Source organism: Ictidomys tridecemlineatus, unplaced genomic scaffold (assembly GCF_052094955.1).
Source record: "Ictidomys tridecemlineatus isolate mIctTri1 unplaced genomic scaffold, mIctTri1.hap1 Scaffold_55, whole genome shotgun sequence".
NCBI classification, from domain to species: Eukaryota; Metazoa; Chordata; class Mammalia; order Rodentia; family Sciuridae; genus Ictidomys; species Ictidomys tridecemlineatus.
Genome location: NW_027523660.1, coordinates 1,697,152 through 1,703,157, shown reverse-complemented (window position 1 = coordinate 1,703,157; position 6,006 = coordinate 1,697,152).

Here is a 6,006-nt window from a genome sequence, read left to right as displayed (position 1 = left end):
ATGTAAATCAAAAGCCAGTGGGGAGCACTGTCCCTGCTGAGGGCTGGGGGCATAGGCTGCCAACACCAATTCCCTGGAGGCTGGAGCACCTTCAGCCTCGCACAGCCCATAGGCAGGTGGGATAAAACGCTGGAGGAGAAAGGTAGCAGAATACAACAATTACTAATTGGGCATTATGTAAAATTGTGGATGTGTAACCGACGTGATTCTGCAATCTGCATTTGGGATAAAATTGGGAGTACATAACCAACTTCAATCTAATGTATGAAATATGATATGTCAAGAGCTTTGTAATGTTGTGAACAACCAATTAAAAAAAAAAAAAAAACGCTGGAGGAGTGCTCAGCACCTGCTGGTCCAGGTATACGCATCCACTCCCGATGCAGCAGTTCTCCCTGTAGATGCCCCATCAGCCAAAATGAAACCCAAACCCACAAAACACCTGTCCTTAGAGCTCAGCAACTCCAGGCAGAGCAGCCCCCAACCAGAACTGAGTCAGACCCCTGAAACACCACGGATGAACACCCTGCAATACACTGCTACTCAGCAAGGAGGAGCTGACCGTGAAAACCCACAGCCTGCATGAAACTCAAAAGCACAGGCTAAGCAAGCAAGGACAGAAGGAAAGAGCATATTCTGGAAGACTCTGCTGGTGGGAAATGCAGACACAGGCAGGACTCACACACACGCAGGGAAAGGGGGCACAGGCTGCAGGGTGGCAAGCTCTCAGAATGTGGTGTGGCACTCATGCTGTGCATGCCTCTGTCAAGACTCACTACATACCCCTGGGGTGCATCTGACTGCACTTCATCTGACTTAAATTCAGTAAGCTGTCTTTAGGACCCCCTGACTGAGACAGTAAAGGTGATTTCTAACCAAAGCCAAAGGAACACCCATGAGCCATGCATGACACCAAGGTCCACACTCTAGGCGGCAGGTGGGGACCAGGCCTATAGGTGTCTGCGCCCATTTCCCCGGGAGGTTTTTCTTCTAGAAAAGCTCTCTTGCTTCCTCCATTTCAACATCACATCATTTCTGTGCTTGCTGAGTGCCCACTGAGGGCCCAGCATGTCTTCACCACAGTCCCACAAGGCCAAGGAAAGCATCCCCAAAGCATTCATCAGGTATCTAATCAATGCTCCTACATTGGAATGGAAGTCACTGACTCTACAGCCCAGGAGCCTGCACCCTGAGGAAGACATGCCTTCGGTCTTCCAGGAGGAGCTCTGTGCATGCCTGCTGGGTGGTGGGGACACACAGCTAGCAACAAAATTCTTTCAGGAAACAGACACTTCAGCCCCAGGAAGCAACCCATGCAAAACACAAAGAACAAACAAGTAATGTATACAGTATGTTCGCAGGTAACTGCCAGGAGATGGAAAAGGGCCAGAATAGATGGAATGGGACTGTAGGGCAACTGTGACCATAATCAGACTGTATGGCAATGTGACGGGGAAGAGACTCTGCCTCTGAGGGAGGAAAGATCCAGCCATGTGTTGGTACTTGAACGTGGGGAGTAGGCATAGAGGGCAGCAAAGGAAGGGCAGTGTGGCTGAGCAGAGCAGGCTATAAAAGCGAGTGAGGAGAGCTGTCTAGGCAGCCTGGACAAGTGGAGACTGGGAAGAATGGGTCATGACCCTGTGCACTTAGAGCCACGCAGGACTTTTCAATGGTTTGCACAAATGTCAAGAGACCAGGGACATCTTCCAGGTGGCTGATCTTGGCATGTGGTTTTCAATAGAGACAGGGAAGCCTGAGGAGCAGGTAAGCCCTAGTCTGTAAGGTCAGGTGCATTTGGACACATGGATACAGATATAGAGCTCATGCACAAATCCAGAGACTGGGAAGGAGACCTAAGCCAGTGATACTAATACCCTCAGAAAGCAGGGGCCGGGGTGCAGTTTGGTGGAAGAGGATACTTAGCATGCATGAGGCCCTGGGCTCAATCCCCAGCACCAAAATACAAGCTCCCAGCAACTGGAGAGGCTGAGACAGGAGAACCACCAGTTTGAAGCCAGCCTCAGCAATTCAGTGAGACGTGCAGCAATTTAGCAAGACCCTGCTTCAGTAATAAAATGCCCCTGATTCAATCCCAGGTACAAAAGTCAAAACTAAACAACAACAACAACACAACAAAACACCCCACACAACAAGCAGAAGGCTTACACAATCACAAAGCCCCAATCCAATCTCTTGGACCAGAGTGATTTCAAGGAGGGATTCACATAAGCATCATTTTTCCCATTCAGACATACAATCATCTCTTCTTTTTTTTCATAACCCTGAACACCTCTATTTCTCTATTCACCCACCAATTTTCACCAGCAGGGACAATATCATTGTGTGGTTTAGAGAGCACAAGGTTCAAATAAAAAAGCCTAAATTTAATTATGTGTATGTGGGTTTTTTTTCTGTTTTCTTCTTTGTAGTGCTAGGGATGGAGCCCTTGCCTCCAATGCCTGAGGCAAGTGAAGTAAGCCAATCCCTAAACACTAAAGGTCAAATGTTTTCTCTGATGCTGATCCCTAATGGAGGTGGGGTGGGGAGAGCATGGGAGGAATGGAGGAACTTTGGATAGGGCAAAGGGAAGGGAGTGGAGGGGAGAGGGCATGGGGGTAGAAAAGATGGTGGGATGAGATGGACATCATTACACTACATACATGTATGAAGACATGAATGGTGTGATTCTATTTTGTGTATAACCAGAGAAATGAAAAATTGTGTTCTATATGTGTACTATGAATTGAAATGCTTTCTGCTGCCATGGATAACAAATTAGAATAAATAAATTTTAAAAATATAAATAAAGTGTATGCATATCTTGTCACCCCTTGCTATTGTCTATTCTTTTTATTATAGTTGCCATCCTGGTGGGTGAGAAGGGGGGGTGTCTCCTTGGGGTTTTGATTTGCATTTTCCTAAGGATTAATGATATTGACTATCTCTTCATGTAGTTAGCCCTTCATATACCATCTTTGGGGAAATGTCTTTTTGGAAATCTATATTCATATATTCAAAAAATCAAATATGTCATGGCATCTATTCTTGATTTTTAAAAATTTTAAATGAAGAAACAATTTAAAAAATAAGGTAGTTTACAGAGCTTAATGGGAAATCATACTGCATAAAAATATTAGATATTTCTTTAATTCTGGGAGCAAATGGGTATCTTCCTTCCAAATTTAAAGAAGTTTAATTTAAGAAGTTTAGGCAATGCAGTAACTACCACAGGGTAGTTTCATTTGAGATAGTATCAAGCTAGTCCAGAACCCTCTCATGGGTTAATGCTTAGGAAGAGGGGTGTGGATCAATGTGCATACCATGAGATCCTGGAGACTGTGAAATGGGGTGAAGAAAATGAAGATATCTGGTTTCCACATAGCTTTTGTCTTCCTGTCTCAGCACTTCTTTTCAAGGTACTTTGTTATTCATATGGGCTAATCAGGGCGAGTTTCTCTTCTTCTTACCAGGCCTGTCATCCCAGCTAATCAGGAGACTGAGGCAGGAGGATCATAATTACAAGCTAGCCGGAGCAACTTGGTGAGACCCTATCTCTAATTAAAAAAATAAAGTCTGGGGATGTAGGCAGTGGTAGGAAGAATGCCTACCTAGCATGTGTAAGGCCCTGGGTTCTATCCCCAGTACATACAGACGCACAAATGCAAAAAAAATTAAATTAAATTATCATTAATTATCATTATTAATAGATAATCTGATGAAAATGTCAACCCCCACAAAAAAACTGCATAAAAAATTTGTAAGAGCAATTAAGTAAAATAGTGGTTATAAAAGCCTATAAAAATGAACAACTTTCAAAAAAGAGAAGTAAACACTTAAAAAATAAATTTCACCAATATTTCCATTCACAATAGAGATAAAACTACAATATAGAAGCAATAATTTCAAGATTTGTTAATAAGACATTTTCAAGACCTATTTGAAGAAATTATAAAATATTACTTAGGACTGCTTTTAAAATGAGATACATGATACAAATATATAATAAAACTGAACGGTAGGGCTGGGATTGTAACTCAGTGGTGGAGCATTTGCCTAGCATGTGTGGGGCACTGAGTTTGATCCTCAGCACCACATAAAAATAAATAAATTATTGTGTCCATCTACAACAAAAAGAATTTAAAAAAAATAAACATGGGGCTGGGGATGTGGCTCAAGCGGTAGCGCGCTCGCCTGGCATGCATGCGACCCGGGTTCGATCCTTAGCACCACATACCAACAAAGATGTTGTGTCCGCCGAGAACTAAAATAAATAAATAAAGAAGTTCTTTAAAAAAAATAAAAAATAAACAAACTGTAGGTATATCAGCACCCAATTTAAAATTTTAACATCTTTATTATGTATAACAACCTAATGTAATGTTCTTTACACCTGAAGTTCATATGAAATAATAAATATATCAGAATTTTCATTAATATTTTGAAACCAAAGAAATATTAAGAGATAACGCCAAGTATATATTAGATAGTTTTAAAAAGATGGAACTGGGGATTAAACCCAGGGGTTCTCTACTACGGAGCTACATCCTCAGCCCTTTATATTTTTATTTTTGAAATTAGGGGCAGGTGTACCAGGTTGCCCAGGCTGGCCCCCAATTTACAATCCTGCCTCAGCTTCTGAGATAACATACATTATAACCCTGCACTACTGCATCAAGACATGCAACCTATTCTTCAACCTCTTTGTTTGAATGCATTGCTTGATGAAATATTTTTTTTAATTGTTAAGTAATACAGGTTCATTCATGAATTGTATGCCTATTTTACCTAAGCTATTAATGGAATCACATCTTTTCCCTTGCATTCTTTGTTCTCCATTAAGCTTCTAGTTTTTGAGACAGCTTCCATGATTTATTATTTCCATTTTGCAAAAGTGTTATAGACATATCATAAAAAAGCATGTTTTCTACACTTTCAAAGCCTAAACACACCTAGGACACACCTAGGATGGATGGAATTCATGTGTCTCCAGCACAGTGCTAGCTCTGGTGACTAGTCAGCTTACAGATCTTGTTTACAAATTAACATTTATAGCCCCATGGAGTTTGCAATTACAGAAAATAAAAAAGATACAAAATTTAAAATAGTGCTCAGGAGTTTCCGCTTCCACCCATGTAGAAACAGGCAGTAAAGGGCTGGGGTCCTTGAGAAAAGGGAACCAAATGAGGGCAGAGGTTGGAAGGCTGGCCTGGATGCATGTTCTGGTCACAGCTCACAGAGGGGAAGCAAGAGGAGCACATCAGTTTGCTGAGTTGAGGAGCCAGAGAGTTAGGTTAGACTGACATGGCTGGAGTTGAGGAGTCCGAAAATTGGAAAGGAGAAATGTACACCAAGAAAGAGCTCCAGAAATCTGAAAGGGGTTCCTGAAATCCATTGCTAAAAACTTAGTGTTGTGTGTGTAGGCTGAAACTTCACCCAGGAAGGAATACCACATATCTGTAAGTGCTGGAGAAACATGAATTCCATCCAAGCATAGAAACAACTTCACTGACCACCTGAGATATCAGTAAAAAATCCAGAAGGGTCACACCTACGTGGTACGGCTAAAGCAGCCCTAGAATAAAGGCTCTTCTCATCCGGACACAGCTTAAAAATAATTCTTGAAAGGATCAAGCTGATCTGCAAGCAATTTAAGTGTTAACCAAAATGAAGTCAACATTCTTAAAGGAATCCACAAATGCAGACGCTCAACAGCATGATATCCAGCATCCAGTCAAGGTCACTAGTCAGTCCAAGAAGCAAGAGAATGTGACCCATAAGCAGGAGAAAAAGCAGTCAAAAGAAACAGATCTAGAAACGGCAGGGACAGCTGCAGCATGGAGGTGACTGGAGCACTTCTTAGGGATGCTCCTTCCAGACCTGATGTGCGTGTGTTTCATTCACATGTCTAAGTGGCAAACATCTGCCCCTTGGAACCCAATCCAGGTACCCTAGTTCTCAATCCTGGCTGCATGTTGGAAGAACCTGGGGGGGATGGGACTTCTAAAG